Source organism: Suricata suricatta, chromosome 2 (genome assembly GCF_006229205.1).
Source record: "Suricata suricatta isolate VVHF042 chromosome 2, meerkat_22Aug2017_6uvM2_HiC, whole genome shotgun sequence".
In the NCBI taxonomy this organism is placed as follows: Eukaryota; Metazoa; Chordata; class Mammalia; order Carnivora; family Herpestidae; genus Suricata; species Suricata suricatta.
In genome coordinates, this window is record NC_043701.1 from 102,711,045 (window position 1) to 102,733,409 (window position 22,365).

Genomic DNA, 22,365 nt, shown 5'->3' on the forward strand with positions numbered 1-22,365 from the left:
AACCAAGCGTGGGGTAGGTTTCTGAGCTCCTCCGGTCCCGCTGTGGGGCCGTGTGTGTGTGTGTGTGTGCACGGAGGGAGAGGCAGGGGGCATCTGTGCGAGAGTGGGAGGTGATGGGAGGATGCAGCGCCTGTGCCCTCTGGGCCTGTGTGGGCTTGGTTCCACACACAGCGCTTCTTCCATCTAATGATGGACGGCTGCTTGGCTGGCCTGCTCCCCTGACTCTGTGGGTCCAATGACACCGAGCTCCTGACTGGCAGTCTGACCACATGGGCACTTGGTGTCCCATGTCCCATGGTGGGATGCTCTGTCTCCAGCAGGGTGGTGGTGGCATCTGGTTCTCTGCCAAGGATGGCAGGAGCTCTGGTCTGTGACGCTCCCCCCAGGGGTTAGCACATTCTGCATGTGTAACATCTCGAGTCAAGCCAGCCAGGTCCCTCGGCATCAGGGTCCGAACCGGACGCAGAGCCTTCCCCTCCTCTGGCTCCAGCTGAATTGTCAGCCTTCTGTTTTATCTGATCTATACAGCAGGACAGTGTTGCTAAGCACAGGACATGCTGCCTCAGAAGTCTCAGGTGGGCTCTAGCAAACATTTGCCCTGTCCAGGAACGAGAGAAGCCACGATCACTTGTCACTTTATCCTATTTTATTTTTTTATATTTTTTAATTGTTATTTATTTTTGAGAGAGAGTGAGACAGTGTGAGCAGGGGAGGGTCAGAGAGAGAGGGAGACACAGACTCTGAAGCAGGCTTCAGGCTCTGAGCTGTCAGCACAGAGCCCGACACGGGACTTGAACCCACGAACCGTGAGATTATGACCTGAGCCAAAGTCAGACGCTTAACCGACTGAGCCACCCAGGCGCCCCACTTGTCACTTACTTTAAAGGGATTGTCCTGGCCTGTCCCAGACCACTGGGCCCACACACACTTCACTGATGCGGCAGGTCCCTGTAGCTTTCCCAGAGAGCATGTGTCTCACCAGGACACTGTGATTCTTTTTTTTTTTTTAAGTTTATTTATTTTTGAAAGACAGAGAGAGAGACAGAGAATAAGCGGGGGAGGGGCAAAGAGAGAGGGAGACCCAGAATCTGAGGCAGGTTCCAGTCACTGAGCCATCAGCACAGAGTCCGATGCAGGTCTTGAACCCATGAGCCGTGAGATCATGACCTGAGCCAAAGTCAGTTGCTTAACTGACTGAGCCACCCAGGCACCCCAAGGAGACCGTGATCTTGCCCCTTCCTGCTCTCAATGTGTCCTGCCCAACATCCTGCCAGCTGTCCCCAATGTCATGCATCCGTATGACATTCTGTGGAGTGTCCAGACAGCCTGGGTCTCATGGGGTCGAACTGGTAGAGAGGAGAGAATTCACATCACTTTGGGGCAAGACTGTGAATGGAGGCTCGCTGCTTCTGCTCCTCCTTCCTGAGGGGTATTGAAACAGGTGTCCTAGTCAGCTCAGGCCACCATAATGAAATACTACAGACGCTCCTTCCGCTGGTTCCGAGGGCTGGGGGTCTGACATCGGGGCACCAGCAGGGCTGGGTCCTGGCCATCTCTCGGTGCAGATGGGGACAGCGCGAGCTCCCACCTCTTTACAGGGCCCAAGTTCATGACCACAAAACCCTACTCACCTCCCAGCATCATCACATTAGGGACGGCTTCAGTACATGAACCCGGAGGGTGGGGTACACAGGCCTTAACAGCACATGTGCCAGGCCCGTGGCTGCCTGCTGTGAACCGTGCTGCTCAGCCCCAGAGGGAGTCCTGCCCGCAGCACGACAGCTGTGACCAGGCTCCTCTCTGAGTGTGTGCAGGCCGCTGTCCTCCACCCCAGTCCAGCCAGTCCTCATGGGGGCCAGACTGGAGAAGTTAACAGTGCCCCCCACTCTGAACCTTGATGTCTCTAAGAATGGCAATGATTTCTGTCATTCTTCTCAGGATTGATGCTTTTCTTTTGGCTGGTGTGTGTGTGTGTGTGTGTGTGCATACAGGTGTGTGAGTGTGCACACATGGGTGCCTATGTGTGTGAGTGGTGTGTGACTGTGCAAGTGAGCATGGGTCTGTGTGCACAGGAGTGTACATGCACGAGTATTGCATGTGCACATGTGAAAGTGCATGAGTGCCAGTGTATGCGTGTGTGTGTTTCCATGCTGAAGTGTGCTGCACGAGTGCATGTGTGGGAGTGTGCATGCTGGTGTGCAAGTGTGTGCACATGTGTGCATGCATCAGTGTGGGTTGGTGTGCGTATGCACGCGTGCACGAGTGTCTGTGTGAATGTGTGTGTGTGAACATGTGTTTGTACATGTGTATGTCCATGCCTGTGTGCGTGTGTGCACATGTGAATGTGTGTGTGTGTGGCAGTTTCAGGGACTTGCACTTGGCCTTTCCTATTACAAATGTGTTTATTCTGCAGGTCAAGGAACCACAGTGAGGGTCTGGAGGGAGCTGCGTATTCCATTCTAACTCTACCTTCAGGATCTAGGGAAGGGGGCCCTGGGTGGATCCGGGGAACTAGTAGATCCCGTGTAAGGCAGATAGAGACCCAACCCCGTCACCCCAAGTGGCCCTAGGCTAATGAGGGAGCCACGAGAGCACTTTGGGACCCTGGATATCACTGTCAGTAGCTATGAAATAGTCATCAAAATATCTGAGTATCACTCCTACCCAGTGTATTCAAGACTTGCTTTGTTAAACTTCCCAGATAATTGCGTTCTTTACAGATTGAAAGTCTGTGGCAATTCTGTGTTGAGTAAGTCTAATTGGCACCATTTTTCCAACAGCATTTGCTCACTCTGTGTCCCTGTTCCCATTCTGGTAATTCTCGTGATACTTCTAACTCTTTTGTTGTATTTGTTACAGTGGTCTGTGTTCAGTGATCTTTGATGTTAGAATTGTCATTGTTTTGGGGTGCCACGAGCCATGCCCACGTACGATGGGAAACCTGATCACTAAATGTTGTGGGGGACTAGCCTACGCACCCCAGTTGAAAGGTCCCAAGTAGGGAGTTGGTGTTGGCGCAATATCTCTAGGAAAGAAGACAGACAAGACAGACCAGACAGATAACGTGGATGGTGGTAAAGCCACACTTTATTAAGATAGCCAGGGTCTTAGATACCATGGGTGATTACATCGTTCCTTTAATGGTTACATAGTTCAAGGTCCTTGAAGTAAAGACATGCTCCGGAAAAGGTCATTCTTACCGGGAGAGTAGTAAGTAACAGGATTAAGTCATTACAAAAGAGGAATTCCTAATGATAGTCTGGTTTTAAGCATAAGATAAGCCTGAAGAATTCTATGAGGAGATACACATTCCTTAAGGCCCTTCATCAGTTATTCAAGGGTAAGACGCTTATCCATTAACAAGCAAATCTTTGGCAGAGGGTTTTGTTCACTCCCAACAGCAGACAAACAAAGAGTCAGAAAATAAAGTAAGGGAAGGTCACTGACTGACCCACGTTGATTCAAAGCCTAAAAGTATATGCCTCTCTGCAAAGCAATGAGAAAATCATAGGATGAACAGAAGCCATGTGTGCGGCCCAGGAGGCCAAATATTGTCTGAGGGCTTTTTTTGCCTACTGGGCCCCAACAAAATGTGTTCTGACCACTCCACTGACCAGTGTCTCCCTCTCTCTCCTCGGACTTCCCTGTTCTCTGTGACACAGCGGCATTGAAATCAGGCCAAGTAACAACACTGCAAGGGCCTCCACTTGTTCAAGGAAGAGTCACACATCTCTCAATTTTAGCAGGGTGCCTGGTGGCTCAGTCGGTTAAGCATCTGACTTTTGATCTCAGGGCTCATGGGTCTGAGCCCCATGTCAGGCTCCGTGCTGACAATGCAGAGCCTGCTTGCGATTCTCTGTCTCCTCTCTCTGCCCCTCCCCTGTTAGCTCGCAATCACACACTCTCTCAAAATAAATAAATAAACCTAAAGAAAAACCCAGAAAGGAGTCAGCCCGGCGAGAAAGGCATGTCGAAAGCTGAGACAGTCCAAAAGCTGGGCCTCTTGCACCAAACATTAGCCAGATTGCAAACACAAAGGAAGGTTCCTGAAGGACATTGCAAGCGCTACTCCCGTGAACACACAGACAATTAGAAGGTGAAACAGTCTTACTGCTGATGCAGAGACAGTTTTAAAGTTCTGGAGAGAAGATCAAACCGGCCCCAACATTCCCTTCGTCCAAAGCAAAATCCAGAGCAAGGCCCTGACTAATCAATTCTGTGCAGGCCGAGAGGTGGGGAAGCCGCAGAAGAAAAGTCTGAGGCCAACAGAGGTCGGGTGGTGGGATTAAGGAGATAGGCGTCTCCACAACTTCAAAGTGCAAAAGAAACAGCAGGGGGCTGACATAGGAGCTGCCGCCAGTGAGCATGGAAGGTGGCTCCACTGGTCAACAGACTTTCCGTGTAGACAGAACAGCCTCGTACTGGAAGGTGCCATCACACACTCTCACTCATAGCCGGAGAGGAGAAGTCAGTGCCTGCGCTCGAAGAACAGGCGGCTCCTGTGAGGGGCTAATGCACACAGCTGGGGTCTTGAAGTTGAAGCCAGTGCTCAGTGAGCACCCTGAAAATCCCAGTGCTCTGCCGGGGCTCTTATCAGTGGGACAATGAAGAAACCTGGATAAGACAACACATCTGTCCCCAATATGGTTTACCAGATGTTTTAAGCCCACTGTTGGGGTGCCTGGGTGGCTCCGTTGGTTAAGTGTCCAACTTACACTTGGGTCATGATTTCACAGTTCACGAGGGTGAGTCCCGTGTCGGGCTCTGTGCTGACAGTTCAGAGCCTGGAGCCTGCTTCGGATTCTGTGTCTCCCTCTCTCTCTGCCCTTCCCCTACTCATACTCTGTCTCAAAAATAGATTAAGAAACATTAAAAAAAAAAAAAGCCCACTATGGCTCAGAGAAGAAAGACTCCTTTCCAAATATTACTGCTCACTGATGACTCCCTGGTCCCCCAAGAGCGCTCACAGGGGTGGACAGCGGGATGAGTGTCGTTCTCATGCCTGACACAGCACCCATTCTGCAGCCTGGGGGTCCGGGAGTCACTTCCACTTGCAAGTCTTATTATCTGGAAACACATTCTGTGTGGGTACAGCTGCCATAGGTGGCAGTCCCTCTAATGGATCTGGGCAAAGCCAATGGAGGGCCTCTGGAAAAGACTCACCGTTGTGGATGCCCTTAGGGACTTTCATGATGTGTGGCAAGAGGCCAGGCTAGCAGTAGGAGCGGCAGTGTGGAAGGAGTTGGTCCCGGCCCTCACAGAGGACTCTGAGGGGCTCAGGGCTTCGGGGGAGGACGGCACTGCAGGTGTGGTGGGAACCGCAGGAGAATCTGAGGGCGGATGCAAACTGTTGCATCTTGTGGTCAAACTGAAATGGACGAGGAGTCCTTTCCTACGGGTGAACGAGGAAAGTGGTCACTGGATGTGGGGACCACTCCCGGTAAGGATGCCGTGACAGTGGGCGGAACAACAGGCCAAGTTATCGTGTGGCCTTAGTGGACGGAGCAGTGGCAGGGTCTGAGCAACTTTGAAAGAAGTTCTGTGAGTGAAACGCTATTCCACAGCACCGTGCGCCGAAGACAAAACTTTCCTGAAAGGAAGAGTCCATCGATGCAGCCAGCTTCTCTGTCATCTTATTCTAAGCGGTGGCCGCAGCCACCGGCCTTCAGCCGCCACCACCCCGATCAGTGAGCAGCCGCCGCCATCGGGCAGACCCCCCTGCCAGCAAAACAATGATGACTCACTGAAAGCTCAGAGAATGGTTAGCACATTTTACCAATAAAGTGTTTTTAAATTAAAGTGTGAACTGTTTGTAAGGTGTAATGCTAGTGTGCATGGAATAGACCACAGTAGATTTTCAATATGACTTTCATGCACAGTAGGAAACCAAAACACTCATGTGGCTCACTTTATTGCAGCAGTCTGGAACCGGACCCGCAGCATCCCTGACACAGGCTTGTAAATAGCCACGTGTCCCAATTACATGCACTTGCTGTGGAGTCACAGGCTCCTTCCTCGTGGGCACTCGGAGTCTCTGTCAGTCAGCGAGTTCTGGACCCGAGAACTCACTTACCCAGGTTTGGAAGCTGGGCCTTTCTGTTGGGACTCCCCACTGTGTGGCCAACCTCAGCCTTCTGCTCACCCTTTCTTGGCCCTTCTCCTAAGAGGCCCTGCAGGCTAAGCCCTCTGGCAGTCAGTGCAACTCTGTCCCCCAGCACTGTGAGTATGTGCATGTCATGTCTAGTCTCTGCCATTAAGGGACCTGTCCCACCCACGGCCACTGGCCCACCAGTTTAGCCCCGATCTAAAGAGGACAGCTCCCACCAAGCCTCTAGGCTGCGTCTCTGCACCAGTACGTCCCTGACAGCATTGGCTGGTTTTCAATCTCATGGAGCAGAACAGCGGTGATGTATCCATTTCCCTTCTTCTGAACACTTCCTCCACAGACTGCAATATAAATCCAAGCACTTAAAGTGAGCATCGCTTTTCTCAAACTTCCAAGAGCCATCCCGGCAATGCACTGAACTGTGTCTCCGGACCTTTGCCAGGGCGCTAAGTCCTGCACCGCCGACAACACCCCAAGACGGCACAGTCTCTCTCTTCCTGTGCATCGTGCCTCCCTGGACCCCGCACGTGCCAGTGTCCGTGGGGCTCACGGCTTCTTGGGCGTATTTCCTTCCCCTCCTCTCCTTAGCGGGTCCACCACCTCCTCAAGCGGGCCATGCTGACACATGTGGCCAGGAGGCGAGGTAGTTTCCGATGAGCGCTCGCCTTTCACTTTAAGACTTCTTTCACGTGAGAGAGCCTCCTTCCTATGACAAAGCTGTTCTGTCAGCCCAGAGGGTTCCTGGCAATCCTCACACACATCTACCCACACGCCAAGAAAACCAGTCATGCGTGCTTCTCCCCGGCTCCTTGCTCGGGGGATGCCACGTTGAGATGCATAAGATGGGCCGTGAAAGGAGCATCAGCACATGCGAATCAGAAAGTGCTGCCACCTGCCAGCACACCGAGGCACCCCGCGGCACCCCACCTCCTCTTCTCCAGGCCCTCCCATGCATCCCGCACCTGCTCTCCAGCTCCATCATACTTTGGCTGGGCAACCCTCTCTCTTCCTCAGACACTTTGCTTTAAATCCAGAGTCCAGAGCCTGCAGCCTACCGCTTCCTCTGTTTGGTGATCACACCGCCTCCCAGTGGCCACTCAGGTGCACTAACCCCTTCCCCAGAGCCTTGGTCCCAGACCACATGGGTGGTGGCTCCCTTTGGGCAGCAGGAGAGGGTGACAGCTGACTTGCAGGCCAGCAGGTGCTGGTGCCCATCCTCGTCGTCCTCGCTGTGGTGAAGCGCGCCCATCCCCCATCTCCAGAACGCACCCACCTCTGGGACCATCCAGGACCGAGTGTTTCAGGCCCCAAGGAGCCTTTGATAAGGCTTCTGAGAGCACGCTCAGAGGGTAAGACCAGGATCAGATTCATCTGATCCTGCTAGGAGCTCTGGAGCACAAACAGTGTTCTGAGCTCCCCCATTATCCCTCTGGAGGGACAGATGCTGTACCCTGTAGCAGTCGGCCACTGGCCAGGGTCCCACGTGCAGAGAGGGCCGCCAGACTTAGCAAACAAAAGTTCAGAACGCCCAGTTAAATTTGTATTTCAGATAAACTACAAACAAAATGTTAATAAATGTCCCCAATATCGCATGGCACACTGCGTTGTCCCTGCCGGCCCTAGGCGTGTGCAGTGTCACAGGCATTTCCAGGTGGGTGGCTTCACAGGTGGATGGGGACCTCGCAGGCCCCACACCGTGTGGGACTGGACAGGAAGGACTGGCGTGTTCCACACAACTCCACTAGTGAGTGCTGTGGGTTAAGTAAGTAGGTACTTGGTGGCTCACATGGGCGCTCCCGTGCAGAAATCCTAGAAGGATGGCTCTCCAGAGAGAGTTTAGTGACATTGGAGATTTAGATGGAGTTTTTCCCACTTAAAACAAGTGGTGTAGCCTCCTGGTGTTGTGAGTCAGTTCCCCAACATGTTTCCAAGGCGGCTGCATGGGTCACGCGTGCAGTTCAACCACTGTAACTAGGACACTGGTATGGGGGACAGGATCTGCCCGGGTTTGGCCAGTGGAACGGTCACCCCCGGAGCCAGTCAGAGGGGCCACGACAGCGTTTCCCTTGACCCTTCCAGACACAGCACACCCCACCGCGTCTTCAGCTGGCAGGGCCAGAGTGAGGGGGGCAGTGTGGGGGGAGCCCTGGCCACAACCACGGCCTCTCAGATGTGGCCTAGGCGGGTCAGAGGATCAGGTCCCAGGAAGGCCATTCTGCTCACCTTCTACTCAGGTCAGTTTTCCTGGAGAGCCATAGCCTGGAAGGGAGTCCAGCCCAGCTCCTGCCTCCCTGGGCTTTCTTGAGCCCGCCAGATTGAAAGGAACTACGGGTTTGTGCCCCATACTTTGCTTCCCACGTGTGGCTGGGAATGACTTATTAGGTGCCGATGTAGACCCTGAGGGTCCGTTAGGGCACACCAAATACCCAGCCAACACTGAGCTTATCTGCAGTTCAGAATCTCACATAATAAACGGTCCAGAGCATGTGGTTCCCAGCCCAGGACAATGCCAGCCAGACGCCAGGCTCTGGGTCAGCTCTGTGATTTTCTTGGCCTCACCCACATGGCTACACGCCACGGCACCACTGTCCCAACACACCCAGTGATGCTCCAAAAGCCAGAAGGAAGGGACTTCTGCCCTTGTGTCTTCCCCTGAGGCCTCTCTCTGGATATCTCTGGACACCTTGCAAAAGACATGTGTAACAGTGAGCAGACAGGTCCACCAGCGACATCTGAGGTTCCCATTGCTACATACAGGGGGGTATGTGTGGACATGCCATTGTCGTTTGAATTTGCATTTCATGGACTGACATACATATTTTCATATGCTTATTGGGTATGCTTTGGTGAGGTCTTAAAAATTGGGTTGTTGTCTTCTTACTGAGTTGCCAGAGTTCTTTATATATTGTGGATACAAAGTGTTGAACGTGGCTTTGCCAGAGGTCAGAGTAACTCTAGTAGAGTCCTACTAGGAATCTGGAAGCATGTTTTTACAAACTGGGTTCACAGCCCTCTGCTCCCACTGCCTACACCCTGGCAAGAGCCCCTCAGTCATGTTGGCGTGCCCAGGTGAGTGCCCCAGCTGGCCCGGCCCTCCACAGCTCCTCCAGAGCCAGACGGCGTGCCAGTAGGAGAGGCTGTGGTGACAGAACCTCTTGTCTGCAGGCTGTGGGAGGAGCAGCTGACCTCTCTGAGCCCCGAGGTCTGTGACCGTGCCTGCATGGTTATGACCACAGTGACGACTCCCCAAGCCCTGTCCCTCCCAGGCTCTGTCTCGTAACCTCTTTGCCTCCCATCACACCAGTGAGCACTCTGCTGTGTCCCAGCGCTGGCTCCCTCACACACAATCCCTGCTGGCGAGTTTTGTCTACCTGTCTTTCCGATAGACAAGCAAGACTCGTCACGGGGGGCACCTGGGGATTCAGTCGGTGACGGTCCGACTTCAGCTCAGGTCATGAGCTCGCCATCTTCGGATTCGAGCCCAGGGTCAGGCTCTGTGCTGACAGCTCAGAGCCTGGAGCCTGCTTCGGATTCTGTGTCCCCCTCTCTCTGCCCCTCCCCCACTCATGCTCTGTCTCTCTGTCTCAAAAATAAATAAACATTAAAAAATGTAAGAAAAGTAAAAATAAATAAAAGATTCATCATGGGCCAGACCTTGCATTGGACACATCTGTATCCCTAGTTTCTAAAAACTATCTGAGCCTGGACCCCTGCTAGGGGAAGGGTCTGACGTGTGTTAAGGTTTCTTCTTCTCTAATCCATCTGCTTGGTTTTTCTATGTCTTTCTGAGTCAGTTCTGCTAATTCATCTTATTTTAAAAGTCATCTCTTTTCTCTAGATTAAAAAATTTTTTGAAGCATGTCTTTTTTTTTTTTTTTTTAGAGAGCACAAGTGAGGGAGGGGAAGAGAGAGAGAGAGAGAGAGTCCTGTGCTGACTCAGGGCTCCATTCCACAAAGTGTGAGATCATGACTTGAGCCCAGTTTAAGGGCCAGACGCTCAGCCCACCAAGCCCCCCAGGTGCCCCAGAAGGAGCCCTTATATATAACAAAAGCGTTTCAAGCTCCCTTTCTCATCTCTAAAGTTGCTTGTTGGTGCCTTTCTGTTATCCTTGATCAGATGACCAACACTTTGCTGTTTTATTGTGCTTTTCCCAGAACTGGGTTTGGGGTTTGCCAATTGACTTTACTATTGGTTTTGTTTGTGTGTTTCCTGTATCATTCATTTCTGCTTTTACCATTATTAAATTTTTATTTCTAATTTTCTTTAGGCTTGCTTTGTTTTCTGCATGTTAAGGTTTTTAGCATCCTGAGAAGCACGCTTAGCTCACTGACTTCCGTAAGGGTATTAAATGTCCCTTCAAACACTGCTTTGGCTATTACCCATATGTTTTGTGTTCAGCGCGCTCATGGTTATTCATTTATGAAGGGTTAGTAGCCAAACTCAAACTTTCTGTTCAGCCCAAATGCCGTTTACAACAGCCCCACTTGCTGGGTGTGTATTAAGTTCAAGCCACTGTGAGTCTGTTTCTCCAAATGCTTTGGGAATTGCCTGCTGGCCCCTGTGCAGGGAATGTCACTCTCTACCTGCCACTTTTCACCCACGCACAAGGGCTGTGGGAAGGAGCCTTGAGAGGTCCCGTCCAGAACCCTGTCAGTCCCCTCCACGCCCCTGAAAGACGCCACGCTCGGCCAGCGTCAGCTTGAGCTGATTATTTGCTTCTTTCTTCTGCCAGATTGTTCGCTTCTACAGAACTGAACATGAGTCACTTCCGTAACCTCAGACCGAGCACAAATGAGGTACTCAGTAACGTCAGCTACACAAGCAATCCAAGGCCCTTTCCAACCTCTGTTTTTGTTCACTCATGCTATCATTCTGGGTATTAATTAGTGCATGCTTAATTGCTGTAGCCAATTCACCAAAACAGGAAATGTGTCTACTCCATGGACGTGTATTTCTTGTTCCCATAATAGCCAGGTGCAGGTGTTAGCCAACTGCTAGTTCCTCGTCCAAGTCCTCCTGCCCATGTAGCCCATGGAAAGGTTAGAAGGACACTGGAAGGGCCACTCTCTTCTCAAAAGCCTGGTCCTGGAAATGGTATGCACCATTTCTGGTCAAATTTCACAGATACAAGTCACCGCGAAGGAGGCTGAGAATATAGAACATGGCCAGCTACACGCCTGGTGCTGTGACCACAGTGCTTTCTGGCCAACACCTGGCAGTCTCTGCCACGGTCTCTTCACCCGGCCACCACGTGTCCAAGTGTGCCTTCTTACACATGGAATGCACACTCATCCCCCTTAGAGGCAATGACCCCAAATCCACGTGGCCCCTGTGGCAGGGGCCGGTGCAGGCAGCTCCACTCGGTGCACATACCATTGAGTGTGAGCCCGCAGTCTGCGTGCCACAGATGCGTCTGTCCTTCCCCACTTGGGGGTGACAGGAGTGCGGGCGGGTATCCTCAGCAAACATCCCCCCTCGGAGAGGGAAGGATGGAGAACCGAGACTTGACTATGGGGACACGTGTCTCCACGGGACTCTGGCTGTCCCCATGTGGAAGGCTTGGGGGGCCAGGCCCCCACCTTGAGGAGATCTTTCGGTGGCCCCCATCCTCCACAAAGGTAAAACCCCTTCACAGGCTACTCCCTTCTGACAAAGTCTGGGGGCCCGCGGGTTAGTCTGTGGCTTGAGACCGCAAAGGCATTTTCAGGCCACACTCCCTGGTTCACAATACAGTCCCTCAAATACTGGGAGACTATCACCTAGGCGCTCACAGGCAGTAACAGTTACCAGGGCTTTCCCCAGACACGGTTTTCACATCTACTTTCTTCCTTCTTCCCTGACCCCAGCCTCAATCCCTAACCCTAACCCTAACCCTCCCCCTGGTGGCTCAGTGGCATCTAGAACAATAGGTCACCGTGACAGGGTCTTACCATCAAATGAGTCTTCACCACAGGGCCAGGGCCCTTTGTTAACAGACAACTAAAGGGGCCCTCTCAAAACACCCGTCGGGCTTACCTCCAGTCCGGGGGTCCAGCAGGCACTGGCTTCCCCACCCTGTTCATGCCCCCATGCAGGGCGCCCACGGAGTGAGTGCACAGGCGTGCTGGAGTGCTGCCCCCATCTGGGGAGGGGAGGAAGAGACGTGCTCTTACTGTAAAATAATCAGTGTGGTAGTCAGTCTCTCTCTCTTTTTAAGTGGGCTCCACATCCAACGTGGGGCTTGAACTCACACCCCCGAGATCAAGAGTCACATGCTCTACGGACTAAGCCAGCCAGGTGTCCCCCATTCTCTCTTTTTTTATCATGGTAAAATATAAAATTCACCACTTTTACCACTTTTTACGTGTATAACTCTGTGGCGTTAATTACAATTCAGTGCGTGTGTCAGGATTGATCGTGTCTCATGATTGAACGGTGTGTGTGCTGCTGCGTTCCGTTTGCTCTGTTGTAATAGCACGATGATGGGTACTGGCACGCGGGCGTCTGGGTCCCTGGTTTGGGTTCTGTGGGGAGCATACCCAGGACGGCGATGGCTGGGGGACCTGGCGTCAGGGAATGTACCCAGGACGGCGATCACTGGGGGGCCTGGTGTTTTCCACAGTGGCTGCACCAGTTCACAGGCCCGCCAGCAGTGTGCGTGGTCTCACTTTCCCCACAACCCCACCAACACCCAACAGATACTTTTGTACTTTAATCTAGCCGCCCTCGAAGGCTTGAAGTGGTATCTTGCTGTGGTTAGGTCTGCATTTCCTAAATGGCTGTGATGTCGAGCATTTTCTCATGTCTGTTCACACCCTTTGCCCATTTTTAGATTGGGTTGTTTGTCTCTTTGTCGCAGAGTTGTGAGAGTTCTTTGTATTGAACCCTGCATGTCAGACCCTTCTCTTCTCAGACAGAGGATTTGCACGTGTTCTCTCCCATCCTGTGGGTGTCGTGCACTGTCCTAACAGTGGGCTTTCCCGTACAACGGTTTAACTCTGATGAAGTCAAATTTACCTATTTTTGGTGTCATATTTAAGAAAAATAATTGCCAAACATAGAGTCATGAATTTGCATGTATGTTTTCCTCCAAGAATTTTATAGTTTGAGTTTCTTGAATGTGTATATTCATCTATTTTGTCATGTTTGGGGAGTTTTTTCCCTATGTTTTTTCCAAATACTTTTCCTGCCCCTTTCTGGCACTCTGGGACTCCCACAATACGCATGCTGATGTGCTCCACGGTGCCCTGAAGTTTCCTAGGGTTCTGTTCATTTTCTGCCATTCTCTTTCCTTTATGTTGAGAACACGTGATAGGCTCTGCCCTACCTTCGGGGTCACTGGCTCTTTCTCCTGCCTGCTCAAATCTGCTGTTGAGTTCCTCTACCATTTTATTTTTTTCATATCAACTATTGTAATTTTCAGCTCCAGAATTTCTGTATGGTTCCTTTATATAACTTCTACTTTTTAATTGTCATTCTCTGTCTGTTCATACATCATTTTCCTAATTCCTGTTAGTTTTTTATCTGTGATTTCCTTTAGCTCATTGAATGTGTTTAATTTAATGTCTTTGACTAGTAGTTTCAATGTTTCCTCAGGGATAATGTCTATTAAATTCTTTTTCTCCTGTGACTGCACCATATTTTCCTGTTTCTTTGTATTCTTTGTAATTTGTTGTTCTTGTTGAGAACTTGGCATTAAAATTTTTTTTAATGTTTATTTATTTTTGAGAGAGAGAGACAGAGCACAAACCAGGGAGAGGCAGAGACAGAGGGAGACCCAGATTCTGAAGCAGGCTCCAGGTTCTGAGCTGTCAGCACAGAGCCCAACACGGGGTTCGAACTCATGAACCACGAGATTACAACCTGAGCTGAAGTTGTCAGTTAACCGACTGAGCCCCAGGTGCCCTGAGAGCTGGGCATTTTGAGTAGTACAACGTGGCAGCTCTGGACACTAGATTCTCCTCCATAAGGATCAGTTTGCTTACTTATTGTTGACTGTAGTTGTCCATTTGTATAGTGACTTTTCCAAACTATTTTCTGCAAAGTCTGTATTTTTTTTTTTAATGTTTTCCAAAGTCTGTATTTGTATGTGGTCACTGGGGAATTTTCTGTTCTGGTGCTTCTGCATCAGAGAAACCTGACCTGACAAGCATTCCTTAAATATCTGGATTTAAAACAAACAGACAAATAAAACACACACACACAAAAACAAAAACAAAACAAACAAACAAAAAAAAAAACAGAAACAGAAACAGAGACACTGACCTGGCGCCTGTACTTCTTTAAACCCTCTGCTACATGCAACCAGGGCAGCTGTTGGGGCTGGAGCTGAAACACAGAAAAGGTGTTCAATGAGCCTCAGGAAGCCCAGAGCAGGCAAAGTGCACATACAGCTTCACTTGGGCCAGCTGCTCTCGGGGCGAGGGCGCTGTCCCCAGGCCTGTGACAGGGATCAGGGGTGGCAGTTGGTCTGTGCACGCTGCTCACTCACAAGCCCTCAGCATCCTTCCCTTTCTCTAGCACTCCCCTGGTTGCTGCAACTGTCTGATCAGGCTCCCCAGTTCCAAAACACAGTAAAACCTTGGGTTGCGAGTAACTGCGAGTATTCCGCAGGACGAGCACACATTTCTAACAATTGAGGTTTGGTAAACGAGCCATGTGTTGCCATACGAGTTGTACGTGACACCAACTGTCACATGATCACAACTGAGCCAATGGTTCTTCTCTCTCTCTCTCTCTCTCTCCACCATTATTCATCCTACTCCACTATCATCTGTGGTGTCCTCCAATCATCCTCTTTTCAGACAATAAGCCTCCTTGATTTAGGGGTAGGCTGGCATCAAAAAGACTGTGTCCCCTGCCCATCTCCTTAGAATGCTACAGAATAATCAGCAGGCACAGGGACTGGAGATAGACTATAGACATGGATAGACATAGTGTATCACATGGCCTGGGGGGCTAAGGCATCCTCCGGTAGCAAAAATAGCTACAAGTTATCCAATGGCGTGGATTGCCAAGAATCTTATCTACACTGTCCTGTCCTCTCCACAGCCCTGTGAGGGGAGGAAATTGTTATCTCCACTTTACTGTGTTTACTGAAGCTCAGAAAATTAAGTGACTTGTCCAAGTCCTACAGGCAGTGAATGGCAGTCAGTCTCCAGGCTGGGGACCTTGCAGTCCCCAGTCCCGTTCTACTCTGGCATTACCCTGCTTCCCTGACAGGGCGTCCTGGATGACTCGCCCACTCTGCCTCCCCCTCCCCAGCCAATGAGCAGGGCCCTCCCTCTCCCTCACTCTTACTCTGCCCCTTTCTGCCCACGCTTCAGCCCTGACGGTGGCCCTAGGCCTCCAGCCCCACCTGCTGTCAGAGAGCAGCACTGGGCAATGCAGACCCCTGTGTCTGTGCGGCCCCACCCCACCAGCTGAATGTGAGGGCTCTGAACATTCCCAGCATGGAAACAGCTCCAGAGGCTATTTCTTGACCCCTGCTGTGTGCTTGGCCTTGAGGGGCCTCCCATCTGCTCAGGAAGACTGGCCCACCTGGAGTCAGACTGCCCTGGGGACGGGCCCAGGCGGCATCACATACAGCTGTGGGATTTTTCAAGTCTCTTAGCTCCCATGGGCCTCGGTTTCTCCACGTAAAAAATGCCAGGCCTGAGCTCACAGGTCAGTTGCAGTCCACATAAGGCATGTGGCACAGCTGGCAGCATGTGGAGGCCTCCAGGGCTCAGTATCACGACCCCTAATGTTCTGCCGTTTCTAAGCTCAGCTCCACCTTGCCTCTGTGCCTGACATCCTCCTCCCACCCCGCCACCCCCCACCCCGACCTGGGCCCTGGCCGGCCCTTAGAGAAGGGCACCACCAGTCTACCCTGCAGTAAGCAAACATTTGCAACACCGTGCTGACCTCCAGGCCCCGTTGCATCAGTGCAGAGAGTGCCCGCACAGGTTCCCCTTGTGCTGAGGGCATGCAGGCTGGCAGTGGAGGTGCTGGCACGCTGGGTGCTCTGGCCCCATTTTCAATCCCACTGGAATACGCAGTCTGCCAAGTTGAACAATTTAACTGTGAACCTGGGTCTCAGTTCTTCTCAGCAGACTCCCCACAGGACCTGCCTGTCCTCACAGCCTGGCACTGGCTTCCCTCAGAGTGAAGAATCCAAGGGAGAGAGAGAGGCGGACGCCACCAGGTCTCTGACAGCCTCGCCTCAAAAGTCACACAGTCATTTCTGCGGCATCCTAATGGTGACACAGGCTAGGCCTACTCAGCATCGGTGGGGACCAGCCCGCACATTCTCTTTAGAGAGCGCGTCGTGGACATCCTTCCACGCCAACAGAGGCAGATCAGTCTTATCGTCGTCGGTGACTCATGAATGTAGCACATCTTATTGAACTAATTCCCTGTACTTGGATGTGTGGGTTACGTGCCACTTTCAATTCTAGGATCTCCATCACTGAGCTTGTCAGATTGTTTCCTAGAGATAAATTAAGAAGAAAATGAAATCATGGTGTTGCCCCAGCTTCCTGAGCAACCAAGGGCTGAGAACAGCTCTCTCACAAGTCCTGCTCTCGCTCCCCATTAAGGGGGAAGCCCACCTTCTAATGAAACACCCAAGCCCACTGTCAGGCAGCCCTGTGCTCTTGTTTGTAAGAACCCTTAAGCAGAAACTATGTTTTTCCATCCTGGTTGGGACCACCTTTGAGATACCAAAGTATGGGAGCTCTAAGTATGTCCCTTATAAGCCGTTGTCTCTGAGGTCCAGCCTTTCCAGAACCTTCTTCTCTGGACAGGTCAGACCTCACCTGGAGCCAGTGCTGAGCCGCTTGTGGTCACCCCCCCACCGGGAAAGTGGTTCCGCACAGGAGGGCTAGGAGTCTGGCCCCACAGTACAGCCTAGTGTGGGGAGGTTGGGACCCCATTCCTGCCACACTAAAGTCTCAGAATGCAAGGAAGTGGCCCCAGAAAAGGGCTCTGGGGAATGATGCTTGCTGGTCAAAGGGCAAGCTAGAGAGGGGAGTGCAAGTCCAATGGACCAGAAAGGTGGGGGGCCTTGTCCACTCCCGCCAGAGGACTCTGAGCCTCCTCCCAGGCACCAGGGGAAGGTCTGCTGGTCCAGAAGTCCAATTCCGGAATGAGGCCACTGCCTCCCACACACAGAAAAAAACAGTGGCTCAGAGCCAGTGGCTGGTGGGTCACAGACCTGTCATAAGTGAGTCTAGTGAAGGCGCTTTCCATCTATTTTAGGAAAGAGATCGATCTTGTCAAGGTTTTCTTCCGGGTGACCGCACTGGCCATTGGCGAGAGAGCCTGGCATTCTGTCCGCCCACCATCCCTACCCTAATCACTCACTAGCCCATGCTAATTTTAGCAGGGCCTGACAGGTGCCGGCGTGTCCCAGGCATGACAAGTTCACTCTAGGGGGTGGGGGGAATGCTGCATAACATCCAGCATCCCGAGTCCGAGCGAGTTCTGGCCTGGACCTCACCGGCCCCAAACCCAAGAATGATGACCTTTGGAGGGAAGTTTTGACAGTTTGGAGGCAGTTTATAGTCTACAGGCCTGGAAGAAAACAAGCATTTATCACCTGGGGGAATGGCCCTGGGCTGGGGGCAGCCAACGCGGGAGTGGGGGTGGGGGGAAGCCGCAGGCCCTCCACACGATCAACAGATGGACCCCGCTACTCCCTCTCCCTTCCCCTCCCCCACAACTCCCCCCTCCCCCCACTTCGTCTCCCATTCCGCCCCTGGGTTCGGCTCTCATTGGCCGGAATAAGGTCTTGCAGGCAACCACGGACCAATCCTGCGGCCTGAATGGCCAAAGGGACACGCCCACGCCCCCCAGGAGGGAAGGGAAGTCCTGCTCCAGGGGTCTGCCTGGGGTGGCCCTGGCCAGACCTGGGTCTGGTCCCTCCTCTCTCCCTGAGCATAGCACTGCCCCCAGAGAGTAGGAAAATCAAGGTAGACCCCTCCTCATGTAGAATTCCCCAGGGATGCCCAGGCCCACTCTGGCCTATGTGGGCCAGGCCCTTTGCAGCCCCTCCATGTGTGGGGCTCTTCACTGCGCTTTCCTGCCCCGGCAGCCTGGTGACCGCCAGCTCTGCCACATCCAAGGACTGGGGGGGCGGGCACATGGTCTAGTCCTGTTCCCCTCCCTAGAACCTCTGGGCAGCTAATCCCCACACCACTGTGCAGAGGGCATGGGCACTGCCCCATGGCCTTGTCCCTGCGCCCGTTGTCAGCCCTGACCCCAGGCAGGCCCCCTATGCCCTCTGCCCTGCCTGACCCTGTGACAGTGGGCAGAGTATTTTAGCAGCTGCCTGCTGAGTGCTGTGGGTGCAGAAGCCCCGGGCGGCCTGCGGAGGGCAGCTCTCTGGCAAGGTGGCCCTCACCTGCCCAGGTGAGCCTCAGTCTCTGGGGCTGCAGCCCTCACTGCCCCTCAACAGGAAGGAGCATCTCCACCTCTCCAAAATCCTATCTCTTGGGCCCTTGCAGAGACGGCAATGGATGCCATGAGGGGCCAAACCCACACAGCCTTGAATCTGGTAAGGGTCACCCCAGAGCCGCAGGAGTGGTTCTTCCAGGGCACGCAGGGCAGTGGGTCGGCAGAGTAGACGTTGGGTGGTGCTGGGCCCCTGGAAGGAGGCATGTCACCACCTGTCCTGACACCCATGGTCTCTAGGGAACTTGCTCCTGTGCCAACAGGCTGAGACGGCTGAAGGCCCCTGAGAGCCAGGGACTCGGGTCTCTGGCAAAACCTGGAGGCCCTGTGGGTTCTGGAGAGCAGCGTAAGCCCCGTCATGTGTCCAGCTGCAGCCTGACCCCCATGCTTGTGGGATCTCGGTGGCTATACACACAGTGGGTGACCCTGGGCCAGTTGCCCACAGATTCATGGGGGGGAAGGATCCCCAGGGCAGCAGCCCCAGGCCTGCCATGAAGGCCAGAACCAGTTGGGAATCCCCCTAAGTCAGAGAGCACTGGGCAGTCTGTCTCCCTGCCGAGCCCAGGCCAGGGCGCCCAAAACCCTACTTGGAGTGTGGCGAACACAATCAGGCAAGAGACCCCCTCGGCGTTTGGATGCAGACATGAGCCCCAGTGATGTGTCCTGTAACGTCCTGGCAAGCGGGCGGTGGGTGGTTGTGGTGGGAGGAAAGGGGCACCGGCTCTGAGTTTTGTTCTCCCAAGGCCTGGCCTGGAGGGGCAGGTGCTTCACCCAGCTTCTCAGGCAGCACCGTGAATTTCCCAGGCTCCGCAGGCAAGCCCTTTAAGGCAGTGTGACTGACAGCAGCATGACCCCCATAGGAGACTTTTAATGCTGGGGCTGGGCCCTGAAATTGGGCAAGAGGCAGCCCAGTGGGGTGGGGAGGTGGGCCCAGGGCTGGGGCCGGGGGCTGGGGAAGTTTCCTCATTTGTAAGAATGGAGGCACCTGTGGTACCTGTGTTCTGGAGTGATTCTGCAGGATGAGGGAGAACTGGGCTTCCTCCCGGGGATATTCCTAAAGGTCTGTGAAGCAGACTCCCACCCCATGACTTGAACCCCACCCATGTCACCCAGACACTCAGCCTTGAGGCTCAAGGGGGCTGCACAGGTCAGAGACCCTCTGTAAGGGTTGCGTGCTGACAGGTGCAGCATCTGTGGGCACTGATGCGTCTGAGGGGCTTGCATCTCCCACGATGAGAGCCAAGGTCAGCTGGAGGCCAGTGTCAGCGTGTGGCCAGCTAGAGTACTGGACTGTCACCACAGGCCCCCCAGCACCCCTCCCCACCCTGTACCCCCAGGCACAGGGAATGCACACAGCAGGGTGGGCAGGGGGAGTGGGTACCCACAGTCCTGCAGTGTGGACAGTGCCGGACCCTGCAGTGCCTCACTTGGGCAGGGTGTGCTGAGAGGGCAGGTGACCCAGTGCCCCCTGTGTGCCCTGTGCTGCCAGACACGGGCTCCCCCACACCACACACCCTGCCCAGAGTGGCCTCCCCAAGATCTACTGTTACAGAAAAGCTGTCAGAAATGCAGACTTACCTGTGAAAGTGCCTCTATTTAAATATTGGCAGCAAATTTAGGTTTTTGAGAATATTGTATGGGACAAACGAGATCCACATTGACGCAATTTTATTTACAGAATGGAATCAGGTTCTAGTGAACAAACATCCTCTGGGCTCACTCCCCCTCAGACAAGGGGCCTCCCTACCTTGCACTGTCCCCTCCCTGCTGTGCGGTGTCCCCTTCCTGCTGTGCGCTGTCCCCTCCCTGCTGTGCACTGTCCCCTCCCTGCTGTGCGGTGTCCCCTCCCTGCTGTGTGGTGGTGTCTGGGAAGGGATGGCAGGGACGGAAAGGCCCAGGTGATGTGGGGTCTTCAGAAGTCCCCGCCGGCCCAGCACTGCGAGTGCTGCAGAACGGGCAGGATCTTGGACAGAAGTTGCTGGGTGGAATGAAATGTTAGCAAGTCCAGGTTGCTCTTTGACCAGATGTGTGACTTGCTGTGATTTCCGGGGTTCCCCAGAAGGGTCTTTCTGGCCTAGAAGCTGGCCGGCCGAGCTGGGGTTTCACCCGCCATCAGTGGCAGGGAGCCACGTGGGCCTGGACGCCCCTGCCCCTCCTGACCTGGGCTCCAGCCATACCAGGCAGTGGGGGGTGGGGCTGTCACAGCGAAAGGACTGGGATGTGGCCCAGCAGCGCCTGAGGCTGGACCTTTGCAGGGTCTGCCTCGGTTTCTCTAAGAGCCTGCGATGCCTTATGGTCGGTCCCTCTGACAATTCTGTTCAAGGGAGATGCCCAACAGCCTCTCAAGGACCTCAGAGAGCAGTCCTCTCATGTGTGGCCTCGGGCGTTGGCAGGAATGTGCCAGGTGTATGCACCTGCACTTGAGATTCTTTGAGCCTCTGTGCATCTGGAAGATGAGCAGCTGCAGGCGGCTCCTCCTGGCGCTCTGGGACACTGTGGCACTGACACCGGAATGCTGTGGTGCTGTGACGGGATGGGAGGCATCTTGTGTGGTGCACTCAGCTCCAGGCATGGCGTGTGGGTGGAATTCTGTGAACATTAATGCTTCTACTCCTTGCTGGCACTTCACGTTTGCAAGGGTGTAAAAGAAGGGGGGTGGGGCAAGATTGCAGCCATAGGCCTCTGAGATTGGCCTGGATCACTTCCCAAACAATGAGTGCAGCTGGCCCTGTGCCCTGCAGGGACAGCCTTGGGTGGAGACAGTCTGGAGCCACAAATGGGCTGGCAAACACTGATGTGTGGTTCTGCGTCTCGTCACAGACTTTCTCAGCCCCATCGCTTTGTGACTTTCCCTGTGCAGGGACTCGATAAGAGAGGTGGTCCCTAAGGAAGGGTCTGTGTCCATCAGGGATGCGGATGGCTGCAGGGAATGAAAATGCTGGCTTAATTGGGGCTTTCAGTGATCAGTATTCCCTCCCACATCAGCGCCTGGAGGTGGGTGGGTGCAGAGCTGACCAAGATTGTGATGCCCTCAGGCCGGCCCACCCTGACTCTCTTCCCACCCTGGGTGGTCTGCCAGCAGCCCTTCCCTCTGCCTCACCTCTGCCTTGCTACAGGACAGCTGCTGAGCACTGCTCATCACACCCTTACAAACCTGCATTCACAGAATAGAGGGGCACTGACCCTCCAGGGACAGTCCTGCTAAAGTCAGACTTCTCTTTTCCTGTCTTGGCCAGAACTGGGCCACCTGCCTGACGCTCAACCAGATCCCCAAGAAAGGGCACAGGAGAGCTGTGCTCAGCTTAGCCCCGTCACGGGCTGTCCCTGGGGTCTGGAGAGGGGCCGCCTTCCTCTAATGTGCTACACCTGTGCCTCCAGGCACACACCTCTACCCAGTCCCTGGGCCTGGATTCCTAGAGGTAGGACGACTGCTAATGCCAGCTGCCCACTGGCCGGGCACCAGACAGGCTCCTGCCGCCTTGTCCCACCCACTGTCCTGGGCAGCGCCTTCCTCCTCCCTACAGCAGGCATCTGTGGTACTGAGGGGGGCTGCCCCATCTGCTGTTTGCCCCCCACCCTTCGGCATCCCTTGGGCCACATGTGTTGAGGGGCCACTCTCAGAACTCTGGTATTCTCCTTGGACCCAGAGCCAGAGAGTCCATGCGTGTGGGACCCCCACCCCCCCAGCTGCTCTCACTCCCCTCAGCGGCTACCCCCCCAGATACTCTCACTCCTCCCAGCTGCTCCCACCCCCGTTACTCCCCCCCAGCTGCTCTCACCCCCCAGCTGCTCCCACCCCCCAGCTGCTCCCACCGCCAGCTGCTCTTCTCTAGCTGCTCTCACT

General features: G+C 53.7%; 1 protein-coding gene across 1 annotated transcript in view; it reads left to right on the forward strand.

Annotated features, from left to right (window-relative positions):
• GCK (glucokinase) overlaps positions 1-22,365 on the forward strand; it is a 39,829-nt gene that overhangs the window by 8,916 nt on the left and 8,548 nt on the right. The window lies entirely within an intron of this gene.